Source organism: Anabrus simplex, chromosome 14 (assembly GCF_040414725.1).
Source record: "Anabrus simplex isolate iqAnaSimp1 chromosome 14, ASM4041472v1, whole genome shotgun sequence".
NCBI classification, from domain to species: Eukaryota; Metazoa; Arthropoda; class Insecta; order Orthoptera; family Tettigoniidae; genus Anabrus; species Anabrus simplex.
Genome location: NC_090278.1, coordinates 857,310 through 877,628, shown reverse-complemented (window position 1 = coordinate 877,628; position 20,319 = coordinate 857,310).

The window sequence follows — 20,319 nt, the reverse complement described above, 5'->3', positions numbered from 1 at the left end:
CTTTTACTTTAGGGATGGTTTCAATTCCATTCTGATATTTTAGGCACCACCTCCTCAGTGCACCACAAACAACAATTATCTTTGATGCAGTGACTTGTTTTTCACTGCTCATTTCTTCCGTGCAGTCCTTGAAAACACGAAGGAGCTCGCAAACTTGCTGCATTATGGCAACATCCTCACTGGTAATATTACCAAGAGTAGGATAATTCAAAGCAGTTGTTGCCATGAGTGCGCTCCTAACACTAATTACGCGTTCCAGCATATCATAGGTGGAATTCCACCTAGTGGTGACGTCCTGTTTTAATTTAAGAACAGGTTCACCTAATTGCTCCTGCATAGCCCTTAATTTTGCGGTAGCTTGTGGACTTCTCCTAAAAAAGTCTACCACGCTTTTTACCTTTGCAATCAAGTCCTTGATGGGCTCAGTTGCGGAGTCCACGATTAAATTTAGGTTGTGAGCAAAGCAGGGCATGTGCCTCCAACCAGTTAAACGTACGGCGGCCACAATGTTCGCTGCATTGTCGCTAACCACCCCAACTATTTTGTTTGCAATTCCCCATTCTCTAGTCACGCGTTTCAGTTCTTCGCAGAGATTGTCGGCAGTGTGCCTTTCATCATACTTGAAACACTCAAGAAGAACTGAGTTCAGAGTCATTTCGATGTCAATGAAATGAGCCGTGACAGATAAAAAGCTTTCATTGTTCCCTGATGTCCAGCCATCTGTTGTAATGGTAACAGCTTCTGCGTCAGTTAACTTTTGCCTAATCTGTCCCGTTACAATGTCACATAATTGCTGCAACATAATTCCTGATATTGTTTTCCTGGAAGGCATTTTGTATGTTGCATTTAGCAACCTGCAAAACTTTTGAAAGGCGGGACTTTCAACTATTTGGAAGGGCAAATAATTTTTTACAAGTGTCTCTAAAAGAGCAAAATCTATTTCTTGAGTCTTTCTACTATTTAGAAGCCTATGCATGTAGCTTGAAATTGATCCCTGAGACTGACGTGATCTAGATGTCAATGTCAGGGTTGCTGAAATGGGAGGTGATGCAGTTGATGTAACTGACGCTGTAAGGGGAACTGGTTGAGCTGTAACAAGATCTGGAGTTTCTGATTGTTCATCAAGATCATCAGAAATGTCTTGGTTTGCAGGTGTTAAACGACGACTTGATAGAACAACTGTCGGGTGTGCAACTCGTACATGCCGCATCAAATTAAACGTACTCCCACCTTTGTACGAAATTTTATTCGAACAAAAATTGCATTTGCCTTTGCCATTTCCTAAACCTGTGAAATAGTCCCAAACCTGACTTGATTTCTTACTTCTAGCGGCCATGATTCCCAAATGAAATTTTCCAAAAAGAAAGAAAAAGAAAAACCACTTAACTTATTGAATGATGATTTCTCGCCAGAGCAATGGATAAATCGTAGCCAAGGGACTGATGGCCTCGGTGTGCTGTCCCTTTTAACTCCAACAAAACCACCAAAACGAGACAAAGTTGAAATTAACTTCCAGTCAGCCACGAACACACCACCACTATTGGAAAGCACTAAGCAGGGTGTGAGGGTAAGGGTAGTTTTATTCTGTTTGAGGCAGTCTAGTAAATCCCCAAACATGTCTCAAATGTTGACATATTTATGAATTAAAAATTACACCCTTGTTCAGATACCATCCAGTTTATTAGTTCTCAGGGTGAATTACTGCAGTTTTGAATCCGAAATGAAGGAAAATCTTTTTAGGATTTTAAAAATAAATAATAACTCTTACTACTGTATTTCCACTGTTGTTTGTTGTAAATGCGTATTTAGAATCGTGTAAGGAATGCCAATATACCGAACATATATGTCTCCTACGGTATAACAGTTCTTAAAATAAATAGAAGAGAGTGTGACATACTGTACGCGAAAAAAGGAAAAATACTGTGCGTACCGTGGTGAGAGATGTTATACATGGTTATATATACATTTGTACTGATAGCATTTTCCATTATTTTCGTTAAAGATCGCATTTAATCAGTTATGTTTCCTACGCTGCATTATTGAGTGAATCTGCTGTTCCATCGCGGAGAGTCGAGCGAGTAACTTTCTGTAGCTCCAGCCGAAAAATGATATTCTGATGACATCTGTTGAGTGAAATGTAAACTACGTGAAGAACATTCCTCGAACTTCTAATACTCCCCCTCCTTTACTGATTAATCCCGTCACGTATCAGTATCACCTGATTTTCAATTACCGGTACACGCACCCTCCATAATGAATTTAAAACTCCTATTGGACCAACAAGTCAGAGACTCGTCTTATGCCTTCTTATGCTCATCTGAAAAATAAAATCCTGTAGACTGCCGGGTTCGAACGGAAGTAGTGCCAACGTTTCGAATATACGTCCCGTACGGTGCATTCAATCTTGAAAGACATCGTTTTAAGAAGAATGGAACTTAGGCAAAGTAATATTCGATGTCATCCATTAACACTGTATACTTTGTGATACATTTCTTCGTTATTGTATATTAAGCTTTATCACTGGATTAATTGCCAATGTTGCCAGCGCCCAGCAGTGTATATATTATTGTTCATTTGTTTTATTCCAAGAATAGCGTATCAAACTGAGCATTGTGTTGCCATCTGTTGGGAGAGAGGTGAACTATCTCGCGCTATCTCGTTCCTTCAAATAAAAACGGGAGGCATGAGCAATCTAGAAAATGTAAAATAACACTATTTTGAACTTTCATGAATAAATAACTCCTGCCTTAGTATATAGTATACTATAGTAACTTCCATCCCATTATATGTTTAAACAATTATTTATTAACGTGTAAGTAGTGCCAACATCTGGAACATGCGTCTTGTTACGGTGCATTCAGTCTTGAAAGACATCATTTTAAGAAGAATGGAATTTAGGCAAAGTAATATTAGATGTCATCCATTAATACTGAATATTTGTGATGCATTTCTTCGTTACTGTGTAGGCCTATAAAGCTTTATCGTTAGATTAATTGCCAATGTTGCATATATTACTTGTTCATTTGTTTTATTTAGAGGGTAGCGTGCCAAACTGAATATTGTGTAGCCATCTGTTGTGGAAAATCTAAACTATTTGCGCTATCTCGTTCGTAGTCATACAGAGCGAGCGGAAGTCATAAAGAGCCGTCTGCCCTAAACCGGAAGAACGAATGAACGAACGAACCTGGAGGCGGAGAGCAGCCTCTGACTTCCTCGGCTCGCTCCAACGTTCCCGCTCCCAAGAGTCGACTCTTTTGAACGACTCTCAGTTAGGAGCGGGAGCGAATGAGCTAGCTCCCTCAAAAGAGCTAGTTCGACCCATCACTAGTCGCTAGCCCGTCACTACTTAAAACTCTAACAATGTAAGCTCATTAATCATGCCACCAGTTAAAATAACTGTGGCTTCCAAAAATTACATTAAATATGATCAATTACAGGTGATACTACTAATGCTAGGACTTAAAGATATATATAAAGATCGGAATGTTGGTCAACAATGGGTACCTCCAAAAAATTAAATATAATCAGATTTTAAGAGAAACATCTTATAACTCGATGTATACCACGTGAATGAAAATATTAATATTCACCAAACACATTGAATGATTTTAAAAGGAATGAGTAAATAATCCACCATTGAAGAGTAGAAGTTGCACAATATACAGATCCATTCACAATGTTCAATTTAAGTAAGCGAATTCGAAGTGTAAGTTTCTCCTGTTACCTCGATTCTTTCGGAATTTGTCACGGTTTGGATGAGACGGCAGTGTTGAGATACGGCTTAACGGTGGAGGAATTACTGTTTCTATAAAATCAGCATTATTTTAATACAGAAAACTTCGACAAGGAAGCTCATGCCTGACATATGATAGTCCTGGTATCTAGCGGTGAACGCAGGAACTGGCTGCAACGTTGCGCTGGGTCGTGGGGGCAACGGTCGTGGCTGCAAGGCGAAGCGAATGTAGTTTTTAAGCAATTTTTTTTTTTTTTTTTTTTTTTGCTTTACGTCGCACCGACACAGATAGGTCTTATGGCGACGATGGGACGGGAAAGGGCTAGGAAAGGGAAGGAAGCGACCGTGGCCTTAATTAAGGTACAGCCCCAGCATTTGCCTGGTGTGAAAATGGGAAACCACGGAAAACCATTTTCAGGGCTGCCGACAGTGGGGTTCGAACCTACTATCTCCCGAATACTGGATACTGGCCGCACTTAAGCGACTGCAGCCATCGAGCTCGGTTTTTTATTCAATAGCATTGTACTACGCAAACTTTTGCCGCTAGAATGCACGAGAGTACTAATCGGACTAGAATGGAAATGTTTTCAATAAACCACCTGAGGTAGGCAGGACATCAGCTACTCGGAACGCTTTTACGCTACCTCTTAATCTAATGATTTTATATCAGAGACGTGTATGTGTTCAACATTCTAATTCAGGAGTTATTTTGATATCTTAGCGAAGGGACCAATAGCTATCCTCCAAGAACTCCAAAAAAAGCAGGAATCCCGATGAAGAAAGCCATTAGGATCCAGAACGATGATGGCCCTACATATTTAGTACGCCTGCAACTACCAACGCCGAAGACGTCCAGCGCCTCATCACCCAAGGGATGTACCTCAACGGCCGACATCTCAGGATAGAACCGTCCGGCTCTCCGCCCCCAACTCCTAACCAACATAAATCACCCCGCCACCGCACCCGCCCCCGGCCTGGACCCCCTCAGCAACCTCCCAGTCCACACTTCCGCTTTCCACCAATTTCACCCAGCAACTATCCACCACTCCCACCTGCAATCTTCCCACTACCCCCTCCTTCATATAACCTCTTAAGTCTCCTACTCACCTCCCTGGTAAATTTCTCATCCCTGTATCACATCCTAGCACTTCCCATCCTCCCTCCACCTCACGAAACCCCTCACTTTATCACATCACCATACGCAACCTGGTTGTAAAATCGCTCATGTAACTCTCATAAACATCCATAAAGCTCTGTATATATGTATGCATCTTTGTCAATAAAGCACAGAAAATGTAAATCTGTCAATAAAGCGCTAGAGAACCTACACTTCCTTTATCCCATCTCCTTTACTTATTCAAACCACCTTTTCCCCCATCTCCCTCTTTTTTTCACTCCTTCTCAACCCCGTCATCTCTCCTGGCCAGAGAGAGGGCGACACCCTCTAGGTGGCCCGCCCCACCCCATCAGGGTGGGGAATGAAAACTTGCAAAGAAAGAAAGCGAAGGGATTAAGCAACCACAAGGGGCCCGGTATACCACCCCCGATAGTGGAACCACGGTATCAGTCAATCAATCAATCAATCAATCAATCAATCAATCAATCAATCAATCAATCAATCAATCAATCAATCAATCAATCGCTATTGATCTGCATTTAGGGCAGTCGCCCAGGTGGCAGATTCCCTATCTGTTGTTTTCCTAGCCTTTTCTTCAATGATTGCAAAGAAATTGGAAATTTATCGAACATCTGCCTTGGTAAATTATTCCAATCCCTGACTCCCCTTCCTATAAACGAATAGTTACCCCAGTTTGTCCTCTTGAATTCCAATTCTATCTTCAAATTGCGATCTTTCCAACTTTTGAAGACACCACTCAAACTTATTCGTCAGATGATGTCATTCCACGCCATCTCTCCACTGACAGCTCGGAATGGTACTACATGATCGAGCAGCTCCTCTCCTTTCTCCCAAGTATTCCCAGCCCAAATGTTTCAACATTTTTGTAACGCTACTTTTTTTTCGGAAATCACCCTGAACAAATCGAGCTGCTTTTATTTGGATTTTTTCCAGTTCTTGAAGCAAGTAATCCTGCTGAGCGTCCCTCACACCACAGTCAAATGTATACAGTCGCGGCTCTGATATTTTTCATCCGAGGAGACTACAGCGCTCCAAGCAGCGAGGTAGAGACACCTTTCTAGCAGACAACAGGGAACGAATTACCACTACAGTCTAAAATGGTCATAACTTCTGAACCATTCATGCAAATAATGTCCTGATAAGGTTATTGTAATCTTTATGAAATAGTGGATGAGGAGTTCGAGGATAATATCGAAATATTTATTTAATCTTTAAGGAGTCACTTTTTCCCCGCGGACTATAACATAAAAGTGCTTTTAGAGGGCAACCGGTTGGAAATAGGTATATACCACCGCGGACTTTTTTGTAGAGCTTTCTATGCTCTACAATCCGTACGGTTACACTTGGGGTCTATCGTTGACGGTTTACGCAGCGTAAGCCAAGAAAGCAAGTGACCGACCGACATAGAACCTGCCAAGTTTGGGCTTAGAAGGCCAGCGCTCTACCATGACGGGTCACTTATTTATTACTCTGTACACAATAACATCATCTGCCAGAAGCCTTATCTCTGATTCCACTTCTTTACATATATCATCGATATATATAAGAAAACATAAAGGTCCAATAATACTATGTTGAGGAATTCCCGTCTTAATTATTACAGGGACAGATAAAGCTTCGCCTAATCTAATTCTCTTTGTTCTATTTTCTAGAAACATAGCCACCCATTCAGTACTCTTTTGTTAAGTCAAATTGCACTCATTTTTGCCAGTCGTCTCCCATGATCTACCCTATCAAATGTCTTAGATAGGTCAATCACTATACAGATCATTTGACCTCCTGAATCCAAGATATCTGCTATATCTTGCTGGAATCCTACAAGTTGAGCTTCAGTGGAATAACATTCTCTAAAGCCAAACTGCCTTCTATCAAACCAGTTATTATTTTCGCAAATATGTCTAATATAATCAAAAACAATGCTTTCCCAAAATTGACATGCAATGCATTTCAAATTGACTGGCCTGTAATTTTCAGCTTTATGTCTATCATCCTTTCCTTTATACACAGAGGCTACTATAGCAACTCTCCATTCACTTGGTATAGCTCCTTCATGCAAACAATAATCAAATAAGTACTTGAGATATGGTACTATATCCCAAGCCATTGTCCCGAAACCTTATCAATTCCAGTCGCTTTTCTAGTTTTCAACTTTTGTATCTTACTGTAAATGTCATTGTTGTCATAGGTAAATGTTAATACTTCTTTAGTATTAGTCACGTCTTCTATCTGAACATTATCCTTGTAACCAACAATCTTTACATACTGCTGACTGAATACTTCTGCCGTTTGAAGATCCTCCCGTACGCAATCCTCCTTGTTCATTAATGATTCCTGGAAAGTCCTTATTGGAAACTGTTTCTGGCTTAAAGTACCTAAACATACTCTTCCATTTTTCACTAAAATTTGTATGACCGCCAATTATGCTTGCCATCATGTTATCCTTAGCTGACTGCCTTGCTAGATTCAATTTCCTAGTAAGTTCCTTCATTTTCTCCTTATTTCCAGAGTCATTTCTAACTCCATTTCTTTCCAGCCTGCACGTGCTTCTTAGTCTCTTTACTTCTCTATTATAATATAGTGGATCTTTACCATTCCTTACCACCTTTAAAGGTACAAACCTATTTTTACACTCCTCAACAATTGCTTTAAACAAATCCTAGAGTCTATTTACATGTTTATTTACCATTTTCCACCGATCATACATGGTTACTTTTTAAAAACTCCTTCATGCCTGTTTTATCAGCCATGTGGTACTGCCTAATAGTCCTAATTTTTATATCTCCCTTTTTCACACTTTTTTACAACAAAAACAGCTTCGTGATCACTAATACAATCGATTACTTCGGCTTCTCTATAGAGCTCATCTGGTTTTACCAGCACCACATGCAGAATATTCTTCCCTCTAGCTGGTTCCATCACTTTCTGAATCAGCTGCACCTTCCCATATTAACTTATTTGCCATTTGTTGTTCATGCTTCCTGTCGTTCGCATAAGGTACCTACCCAATTGACATTTGGTAAATTGAGACCACCCATTACAATCACATTCCTTTCCTTATCGTTTCCCACGTAGATGATTATCTTATCAAGTAATTCTGAAACAGCGTCAGCGCTACCCTTTCCCGGTCTGTACACTACAAAGACATCAAGTTTCCTATTATCTTTAGAAATGAGTCTTACACCTAGAATTTCATGTTTGTCTTCTTTAACTTTTTCGTAGCTTACAAATTCTTCTTTCACCAGAATGAATACTCCCCCTCCTACCAGTCCTATCCTATCTCTACTATACACACTCAGTACCGTGAGAACATTTTCTATATCGATTATATCGTTTCTCAGCTATGATTCAACTCCTATTACAATAGCTGGTAAGCATATATCTATTAAATTAATTATATTCCTTTCAGCACTAACATTTTTATGTCATCCCCACTTGACTTCCACATCCCTGTTCCCTTATCACCGCACCCTAGGCCACCACGTTTCCCTGAATGAACCTCCCTATAACCCTTCTAAACAAATTTCCTAACTTATATGTACGACTGCGATTTATGTGAAGGCCATCTGAGCACAGATCCCTATATCCTACCCACCCATTACGACCCAGTTTCCCACATACCCACTCCATAGTCTCATTTAAATCCCCAATCACCTTCCAGTCAGTATCCCTCCTACACAGTATTCCACCGATAACAATCTCCGCCTCCTGAAAATTCACCTGTGCTGCATTTACCAGATCCCACATATCCCCAGCTATGTTGGTACTTATACCTGGTCGTCTTAGTACCAACGTGAAACACTACCACCTTCTCCTTTCCCTCCTCCTTCTCTTCTCCTTCTTCATGTGTCATGTCCTCGCAGAACGTTGGCGATCAGTAGCATGATCTGTTGTTTGTTCATAGCTGTTGTGAACAGAGTAAGCTTTGCCACCCCAAGCCACTGGCTCAAGTTGCCGAGCCGTGATGTCCTACTTCTCCCCGAACCACGTTTTCCATTAATTTTCCTTTGGAGTATTACTTGCTGAAGGTGGTATTTACAGTTCCGCATCATATGACCAAAGTATTCTAGCTTCCTTCTCTTGATGGTAGTGAGAATTTCTGGTCCTTTGTTCATACGGTGCAAAACGTCTATATTGGTCATTTTAGCTGTCCAAGGTATCTTCAGCATCCTTCGGTACCTCCACATTTCAAATGATTGCAACTTCTTGCACATGGTCTCAGTTATAGTGTCCATGCCTCAACGCCGTATAACAGAATCCTGAAAACGTAGCACCGGAGTAGTCGTGTCCGTAGTGAAATGGAAAGGTCACGGCTTGTCAAAAGTTTTCTAAGTCTCTGAAAAGAAGTTCTGGCCTGCTCAATTCTGCATCGGATCTCGTGAGTATGGTCGCAGTCGTCATTGATGTGACATCCCAGGTATTTAAATGTTGCCATTCTCGCGATCTGTTCCTTCGCTGTTTTGAGATTACCTCGAATGCCATCATCTTTCCTAGTTATAACCATCCACTTTGTCTTCTTTACACTAAGCTTCAAGCCCATTGTGCTGCTGGCTTCAGTGACAGCATTAAGTAGTTCCCGTAGATTGGTTGCAAGTAGCACAGTGTCATCGGCGTACCTGATATTATTTATAATGAAACCATTCACCACAATTCCTTGAGTCGTTCTGTAAAGAGCATCTCGAAAAATATTTTCTGAATAGAAGTTGAAAAGCATGGGGGAAAGAATACAGCCTTGGCAAACTCCTTTCATAATTGAGACTTCTTCCGAGACACAATCATCAACTCTTATGCCAGCACACTGGTTCCAGTAGAGATTACCAATAATACGAATGTCCCGTCCATCAAGTCCTAATTCTCGAAGAATGTTCATAAGTTCATTATGGCGGACTGTATCGAAGGCCTTTTCGTAATCGATGAAACAAGCAAAAACATCGACATTGACATCTCGGCACCGTTGGACTAATACCTGCAGACTGAATAATGTCTCTCTAGTACCAAAACCAAGTCTGAAGCCAAACTGCGAGGTTCCGATATTCTCCTCACATTTATGATAAATTCTAGCATTCAAGACTTTTAGGAATACTTTCAGAACGTGGTTCATCAAATTAATTGTCCTATATTCATTGCAGAATTTTGCATTGGCTCTCTTAGGCAATATTACGAAAGTCGATTCGAGCCACTCTCGAGGAATGGTTCCACTACGGTGAATACTATTGAATAGGTCAACTAATAATGAAAGGGATGGAATGGCAGTGGGCATCTCGGACATATTCTGAGTCCTGGCCCTCCTTGTGCTCAGGCGGCTAGGACTATACAATCCACCGGTGGTCCATAACCCGTTAGAGGAGAGATCCTCACTTTTACTATGTACAAATAGGGTATCATCCTGCTTCATGAATTTACCGAGCTCAGAACATTTTAAGCAAGCCTCGGACCTATGGGAGTAACGGAGTCCCACTCCCATTTGACAGGCGAGGGACTCCTTGGAAACAACTTGGCGAACGAAATGGAATTCGATGGGGAGCTATCAATATTAATGGGGCTTTTGGAAGAATGAAAGTAGAACTGGCTGAGTCAGCAAAGAGGATGCATCTGGATGTGCTAGGAATAAGTGATATTCGGGTAAGAGGAGATAACGAGGAAGAGATAGGAGATTATAAAGTGTACTTGACGGGTGTTAGAAAGGAAAGGGCCGAGTCTGGAGTAGGGCTCCTTATCAGGAATACGATTGCACGCAACATAGTTTCTGTTAGGCACGTAAATGAGCGAATGATGTGGGTAGATTTGTCAGTTGGAGGAATTAGGACTAGAATTGTGTCCGTGTATTCACCATGTGGGGGTGCAGATGAGGATGAAGTTGACAAGTTTTATGAAGCATTGAGTGACATCGTGGTCAGGGTCAACAGCAACGATAGAATAGTGCTAATGGGCGATTTTAATGCGAGAGTTAGGTATAGAACTGAAGGATACGAAAGGGTGATTGGTAAATGTGGGGAAGATATGGAAGCTAATGGGAATGGGAAGCGTTTGCTGGACTTCTGTGCTAGTATGTGTTTAGCTGTTACGAATACATTCCTCAAGCATAAGGCTATTCACCGCTACACATGGGAGGCTAGGGAAACCAGATCCATAATAGACTATATCTGAACCGATTTCGAAATCAGGAAATCTGTTAGGAATGTACGAGTTTTCCGGGGATTTTTCGATGATACAGACCACTATCTGATCTGTAGTGAACTAAGTATCTCTAAGCCTAGGGTAGAGAAAGTGAAATCTGTCTGCAAACCAATAAGGGTAGAAAATCTCCAGGACGAGGAAATTAGACAGAAGTACATGGTTATGATTAGTGAGAAGTTTCAAACAGTAGACAGTAAGCAGGTTCAGGATATAGAAAGTGAATGGGTGGCATACAGGGATGCTGTAGTAGAAACAGCAAGGGAATGCCTAGAAACAACTGTTGTAAAGATGGGAAAAGGCGAACATCTTGGTGGAATGATGAAGTGAGAGCAGCTTGTAAACGTAAAAAGAAGGCTTATCAGAAATGGCTCCAAATAAGGGCCGAGGCAGACAGGAATTTGTATGTAGATGAAAGAAGCAGAGCGAAACAAATAGTTTTTGAATCCAAAAAGAAGTCATGGGAAGATTTTGATAACAACCTGGAAAGGCTAGGTCAAGCAGCAGGGAATCCTTTCTGGACAGTAATAAAGAATCTTAGGAAGGGAGGGAAAAAGGAAATGAACAGTGTTTTGAGTAATTCAGGTGAAATCATAATAGATCCCAGGGAATCACTGGAGAGGTGGAGGGAATATTTTGAACATATTCTCAATGTAAAAGGAAATCATCCTGGTGGTGTTGTGAACAGCCAAGCTCATGGGGAGGAGGAAAATGATGTTGGTGCAATTATGCTTGAGGAAGTGGAAAGGATGGTAAATAAACTCCATTGTCATAAGGCAGCAGGAATAGATGAAATTAGACCTGAAATGGTGAAGTATAGTGGGAAGGCAGGGATGAAATGGCTTCATAGAGTAGTAAAATTAGCATGGAGTGTTGGTAAGGTACCTTCAGATTGGGCAAAAGCAGTAATTGCACCTATCTCTAAGCAAGGGAACAGGAAGGATTGCAACAACTATCGAGGAATCTCATTGATTAGTATACCAGGCAAAGTATTCACTGGCATCTTGGAAGGGAGGGTGCGGTCAGTCGTTGAGAGGAAGTTGGATGAAAACCAGTGTGGTTTCAGACCACAGAGAGGCTGTCAGGGTCAGATTTTCAGTATGCGCCAGGTAATTGAAAAATGCTACGAGAGGAATAGGCAGTTGTGTTTATGTTTCGTAGATCTAGAGAAAGCATATGACAGGGTACCGAGGGAAAAGATGTTCGGTATACTGGGGGACTATGGAATTAAAGGTGGATTATTAAAATCAATCAAAAGCATTTATGTTGACAATTGGGCTTCAGTGAGAATTGATGGTAGAATGAGTTCTTGGTTCAGGGTACTTACAGGGGTTAGACAAGGTTGTAATCTTTCACCTTTGCTGTTCGTAGTTTACATGGATCATCTGCTGAAAGGTATAAAATGGCAGGGAGGGATTCAGTTAGGTGGAAATGTAGTAAGCAGTCTGGCCTATGCTGACGACTTGGTCTTAATGGCAGATTGTGCCGAAAGCCTGCAGTCTAATATCTTGGAACTTGAAAATAGGTGCAATGAGTATGGTATGAAAATTAGCCTCTCGAAGAGTAAATTGATGTCAGTAAGTAAGAAATTCAACAGAATTGAATGTCAGATTGGTGATACAAAGCTAGAACAAGTCGATAATTTCAAGTATTTAGGTTGTGTGTTCTCCCAGGATGGCAATATGGTAAGTGAGATTGAATCAAGGTGTCGTAAAGCTAATGCAGTGAGCTCGCAGTTGCGATCAACAGTATTCTGTAAGAAGGAAGTGAGCTCCCAGACGAAACTATCTTTACATAGGTCTGTTTTCAGACCAGCTTTGCTTTACGGAAGCGACAGATGGGTGGACTCAGGATATCTTATTCATAAGTTAGAAGTAACAGACATGAAAGTAGCAAGACTGATTGTTGGTACAAACAGGTTGGAACAATGGCAGGAGGGTACTCGGAATGAGGAGATAAAGGCTAATTTAGGAATGAACTCGATGGATGAAGCTGTACGCATAAACCGCTTTGGTGGTGGGGTCATGTGAGGCGAATGGAGGAGGATAGGTTACCTAGGAGAATAATGGACTCTGCTATGGAGGGTAAGAGAAGTAGAGGTAGACCAAGGCGACGATGGTTAGACTCTGTTTCTAACGATTTAAAGATAAGAGGTATAGAACTAAATGAGGCCACAACACTCGTTGAAAATCGAGGATTGTGGCGACGTTTAGTAAATTCACAGAGGCTTGCAGACTGAACGCTGAAAGGCATAACAGTCTATTTATTTATTTATTTATTTCGTGTCAGAGTGTTGAGAAACTTAAAAATATTAATAAGGTATAATATACAAATAAAACAGAATACATTTTATGTCACAAAACATGTTTCACACAATGTCTGCCCAGAAATGGGCAACAGAAATTCCCTCTTCAGTGGCTTGAATCAAGTCTTGAAGTGTACAACGAACAGGGCAAGACTGACAGTCATACAGGTGTTGGGTAGTTTGTTACTCCCCACAATCGCAGAAGTCTGACTGATCTTTCAGATAACCCCAATTTTTAAGGTTATCCTTGGATTTACCTACTCCACTCCTCAAACGATTAAGTGCCTTCCAGGTTTTCCATTCCAAATGATGACCAGGGGGTGGAGATTCAGAAGGCACCATCCAATCAGAAAGATGCTCCATTTTTGCTCGCCACATATCACAACGTGCTGTTCTTGCTGGTTTATCCAGAGCCTTGGAGACATTGAGGAAACTTTTCCTGGACTTCAGTCTTCTGGGTGGAGGTCGATGTCCAAATAACGGGTGGTTGCTTGTGAGATCCACCTTCGACCTCTCTTGCCTTGCAGACACTTCTCGCCGAATGTCTGGAGGAGAAATACCAGCCAAGCAGTAGAGTTTGTCAGTGGGAGTAGGTTTCAGACACCCAGTTACTATTCTACATGTTTCATTAAGGGCTGCATCCACCCGCTTCGTATGGTCTGACCTAAACCATACAGGACATGCATACTCAGCTGCAGAAAAACTCAGAGCAAGAGCTGAGGTTCTTAACAAAGTTGGATGGGCTCCCCATTTGCTTGAGCCAAGTTTACGGAGGATGTTATTTCGTGCTGAGACTTTCTGTCCAGAATTAACACAGTGTTTCTTGTATGTTAAGGTCCGGTCTAAAGTGACACCCAGGTACCTAGGTGTAAAACAATGCTTCAGTTTCTTACCCTCCCACGTCATGAAAGTTCCTTAAGTGCATTTGAGAGCTGCATTTCAGTGGTTTGAAAGTCGTCGCACTGGACAGCTGAAGCCAGGTCATCGGCATAAATGAAGCTTCTTGTATAGGAAGGCCTTGGCTGGTCATTTGTGTAGATGTTAAAGAGGATTGGCGAGAGGACACTGCCCTGAGGAAGTCCGTTCCGTTGGTCCCTCCACCTATTGCACTTTCCTTGAAACTCAACAAAGAACCGGCGATTCTGCAGGAGAGTTTCAACAATCTTCGTGAAACCATAGTCTCTGGTGAAGTTATACAGCTTGGTGATCAAAGTTCTATGGTGCTGTAAGGTCCACAAATACCACACCTGTGATTTTACATCTTTCAAACCGATCCTCTATGTGCTGAGTTAAATTGAGCACCTGTGAAGTGCAGTTCCTTCCGGATCTAAAGTCCGCCTGTTCTGGAATAAGAAGGTGATCTACTTTAGATGTGAGGCGCTCAAGTAGGATCCTCTCAAATATCTTATATAGGTGACAAAGTAATGATATTTGCCTGTAGCTCTTAGGATCCAATGGATCTTTACCTGGCTTCAAAATAGCTATCACTCTAGACTTCCTCCATACCTTAGGTATCTGTTTACTCTGCAGGCAATTGTTTAGAAAATCAACAACCCACTTCCTTGCTCTGGAACCAAAATGTTTTATTTGTTCCACTCTCATATCATCCAGACCTATAGCCTTGCCATTTTTGGATTTGTTTAAGGCTTTCTCTAATTCCTCTAGGGTGATATTATTAGTGAGGTCGCTAGACTCCTTATCTATTTGGCGTTCTATTTTAACTCTATTCATATAACCCCCTATTTTTCCATTGAGCAAAAGTTGATGAGCAATGGCATCTGGGGACAAATTGACGTGTACAGGGTCTTTTGTGAAGTCATTATTAAGCCTCTTTAAAAGTCGCCAGGCTTTCTGACTACTTTTAGACATGTCCAGCTCTTCAAGGGTAGATATCCAACGATTTCGTTTATCTTTCGCTAACATTGTTGTCAACTCTAGACCTTTCTGCACAGTCTCTACGCCAAAGGGATTCGTCTCAAATAGATCAATGTGTTCAGCCATCAGAGCTGAGGAATGTTGATTGAGTCCAGGAACATAATTCATTCGACAACCTCTGGGAACTGACTGTCTGGAGCTCTTGTTCACTGCATCTACAAACAGATCGTAGTCAGACATAGAAATACCTATATCAGAAACAGCATCTTCCAGATATGCAGTAAACTTGTTCCAGTCTGCTTTCTTAAAATTATATCGCCTGCGGAAAGGTACGCTCATAGGACGTACCTGACACATGATGGGTCTATGCTGTGTGTGTGGTATTGGGGTGCCGATGTTCTTTATACACTGCTGAGCACTTCCTTCGCTAACAAAGATTAGATCAGGGTTATAACCTCGTTGCCAACGCCCGCTGTTAAAAGAAGGAGGAAGTTTAACATCGTGTAACAGTAGCATCTGGTGGGTCTCAGCCCATTCCAGCACAGCCTCTCCATCTTCATTCTCATGTTCATATCCCCAGACGTTGCTTTGGCTGTTGAAGTCACCAATTACAATGTGGACGGCTTGATTGTCGAAATTCCTTGGTTTCTGGAAATGGAATGCAGAATTTGGTGGTTTATATATAGAGGAAACAGTGCAATGATTTAACTCAACTGTAAGGAGTTCTACGTCAGCACAGTCAGATATATCAGTGGATAGGACTGCTATACCAGGTTTGACAAATATTGCACTTCCATGCTGTTGACTTGGTCTCTCTACCACTAAACGCATGCCAGAAATTCTTGGCCTGCTCTGATTATTGTCTCGATGGGTTTCTTGTACACAAAGGACATCACAGCCATGTTCCTTACATAAATACTGCAAGAGTTCTTCTTTTACAAGGGACATTCCTTCGATGTTTATAGACATAATCGACAACTGTGGTCCTAAAAAGGACCGTTTTAAAATCATCTTTCAACACTTCTGGAATGGAAGAATTAGCCGGTAGATATGTGCACTCTCTACCGTTTCCAGGGAGCACCGTCAGTCACAGTCTGTTTAATCAAAATTAACTGCACAATTTATTCTGTGGCTGCACACGTGGAGGTTTCTTCCGCGCTCCCCATAACAGTCTATAATGATAATGTATGTATGTATGTAGCAGTTTCAGTATCTCAGCATACATCTCATCAGGGCCTGGAGCCTTCCAATTCTTCGCTGTTCTTATGGCATATTCTACTTCTGCACGTGGGATATCCACAACATCGTCTGCCCAAGCACCATGATCCACATTTCTGCGAACCAAGAAGAGATTTTGTACATATTCCATCCATTCATTCGGTTTCTCTTCTGTGTCACTAAGATGTCACCATTCTTATTAAGGAGGACTCCACTACCGGTACCTTTCTAGTTATACGCCCCAGTTACTTGTTTCACTTTCTTGTACATGTTGAAAAAATCATGTTTTGAATTCATTAATTCTATTTCGTTGCATTCCTCAGAGAGTTGTTCTGTTGCATTCCTTATTATTTGTCGTATTAAATTCTGCAAACTTTTGTACTTTACAGGATCTTTGTTTTTAAAACACCTTCTCTGGTCCATCAGCTTCAGGATTTCTTCTGTCATCCACGGCTTGTTTTTCATTCTTCCAGCATCCATTTATTTTACTTGACTTACGTCGTTAATTGCACATTCGATGTGATTCCATGTACCTTAAACATCATTTATATTAACGCTGTTTTGAACTTCCGCAAGTTTTACACGTAGGGCTAACTGAACTTCATCCTTCAGTGCTTGATCTTGAAGCTTCTGAACCTCAATCCGACTAAAACTCCACTTTAAATAGCATTTCAGCCTGAGATTCATGGAAGCAAACAGTAGGCTATGGTCTGAGTTGATATCGCCACCAGGGTATGTTTTCACACATTTGATAGAATTTCTGAACCGCTTGTTAATTGTGATGTAATCAATCTGGTTCCTAATAGTGCTGTCAGCATTAGAGGTCCACGTATAGAGGCGACGTGGAGGTAGCTGGAAATACGTGTTTGCTGTAATAAGGCCCTCCTCCTGGCACATCTGGACCAGTCGATCACCTCGAGTATTGCTTGCTCCTAATCCGTAGTCACCGACTATATCCGCCCGTCGACCATGGCCGACTTTAGCATTGAATTCGCCCATCACAATGTTTATCTCAGATGGTTTGGTGTATGAAAGGGCTGCTTCGATTTTCGTATAAAATATCTTCGACATCAACGTCTGACGCATCACATGTTGGAACATATACTTGGATGATATCCACTAAAATTGGTCGTGCATTAAGCTGTATAAACATACCCTATCTGATACAGGTATAAAAATTTTCACAGACTTACTGATATCTCAATGTACAATGAAACCCACGCCATTAAGATGGCGAGGATCGTCATTACCAGGATAGTATACTTGATAACCACTGACCACACTCTTTCCTGAATGAGGCCAACGCATTTCGCTAATGCCAAGAACGTCGATCTTGAGTCTCTCCATCTCTCTGATGGTGTTATGAGTCTTTCCACTTTGAAACAAGCTGCGAACATTCCAGGTTGCTATCCTTCTCATGACTGGCCCAGAGATTCTAAGCACCCCCTGCCCATTGACGGGCTGCCGGGGACTGGGGGCCTTGGTTTCATGTTTTCCAGTCATGCTAAACATCTACCTTAACCTAATTCCACGATAACACATTACCCTGGTTCCCTTTCCTCCACACACATTCCCCACATGTCGAACAAGGGAATCCCTCATGACCAGAGCCTCAAACCTACCCACCTTATTTGGTCCCCACCCTTCCTGCTCAGTCCTATCTTTCCTGACAGCTGCAGAAGCTACTTCCTCCTCCCTTTTCTCCATTCCATGACCCTGTTCCACCTGTCTTTCCCTATCCACTACTCCATATTTCTCTTTACTACCTTTTCCCTTCCTCCTACTTCCACACTTCCCAGCAACAGTTCCCTGTTCCTCATCTTCCCTCGGTTGTTCTACCTGCAGTGACTCGTACCGAATTCTCACAGACACCAGTCCTGAATTCTGATCCTGAATTGAGCCCTTAGCCTGCAATCCCCTTCACCTTAAAACATTAGACCACCGTTTTCTACCATTCTCCCTGTTACGTGGATACCCGTGGACCAGCAGAGGTGAAAGAAGATGCCGGGGTAAATGGGTCTAACTACTATGTCAAGAAATAATTTAAACTGAAATGGAAGCTTATATTTTCAAAAAGCAGCAAGTTAACAAAATTCTCACTTAGTGAGATAACAATGATATATCAGGTACCATGACAAAGTTTAGACAAAGCAAGAAAACCCAAACTTTAGTGACTGTTTGATAATCAGGGCTTTCAGCCCCTCGCTTTACATTTCCTGAGCTCTCAGCTCAACTTTACAAAAGAGTACAATTTTACACAAGGGCAGAAATCCCCTAATACATGGAGCGCTGGCTCCCAACTCACAATATCAAGCCTTCAAAAGGCATTCAGTAATCTTACTTTGAAAAAGAGCTAACAGGCTTTCAGTTTTCAAGCTAATTCAAGGCAACACCAAAAATATCTTACACCTTTTTGGCCTTCCATGGCCCAGCTTACGAACTGAAACAGGGTATCTCGTACCCAACCGATAGGATCTTCGTTTAAGAAAAATAACAAATAAATGGTCCGAACACAAAATGAAAGGAGGCGAATACTTGCACTCCTAGATGTGAATTCTAAAACCTAAAGGGCACTAGGTCGATGAAACAGGGGCTATCCCCAAACTATGGAGGTGACTCGTATAAGTAAGAATTTAAGACATTACAGAAAGGAAGAAAACCAGTTACAAAACGTAGTCACCTCAAACCAATATGAAGAAGGGTAGCTCGAGAGGGTACCTCACTCTCTATCCCCGATTTACAGTCAAAGATTTTATGAAGTTGCTACATAAGCCGGCAGAAATTACATTTTCAGAAAGTTAGGTTACATAGTTAAGGTTTCGGACCTCTCCCTCGGGTTAAACTGCAGAGATAGCAAGAAATAAAGATGTTCAGTGGCCACACCTTGTCGGAGTACTGCTGCCTGATGAAAGAGGCACCTCCCGCCTCCTGATTGACACACACTAAGTTAGATGACGATCAATTGGCCATGAGACGTGGAAATCCGCAGTTTAAAAACCCTCGGGGAAAGTTCGAGACCTTTCATGAATAATCAAGCCACACCCTCTCACTTTATTGGTTACCTTAAAGTTACACACCAAATCGAAGAAGAAGCCTGTGATAGGCGAAAAATTAATTACAGAAATTCGTGATTGGCTAAATTCAAAACTGGCGGAAAGAAAGGATAAATATTGCCAATCCAAAAATGAATGAACGAAATTTAGTAAAAAAAAAACTTATGAATACAAATCTTCTTCAAAAAAGTTCTTTCACTTCGCACCAGAGTGCCTGATCATAGTTTTTTAACAGAGACATCTATTGAAGAAAGTCCAAACTTCTTGATGACTGGTAAGCAAAACACGTAGAATTTCATACAGCACATGAAACTTCAAAATAAGAAAATTAAGTCCAATTACTGCAGTGACATCTTCTGAGTAATGGTTGAAGTAGGTGTAGTTTCAAGTACACTATTTCTCCAGAAGAGGAGTTCTTTTAGGCGCAAGATTTAAATGTGCGGCGTAGAGGTGTACCTCCCGGTACACTCCCCTTTCCTTCCTATCCCTCTTTTACATCTACTGTATCCTGTACATTGTTTGAGGGAGACCTACTTTCTTTCCTGTCCTCTGAGAGAATCCTAATTATCTCCCTCAAACTCTCCAACTCCTCCCTCATACTCTTTCATGCCTGGCCACACCCACAGTTCCTACACTTGCACTCCTTAGCCATTCTTTACTGAATAAAGAAAATAAAAAAAATGAAATGACTTATTCTGTGCAAAATAAAAATGAAAGGAAAGAAATATTGTCTAGGACTGTTCACAAAGATCACACGACAGTAAGGTAATACAATACTACTTAGTTGTACAGGATGAAAATTGTTGTTAATTACTGAAAACAAAAA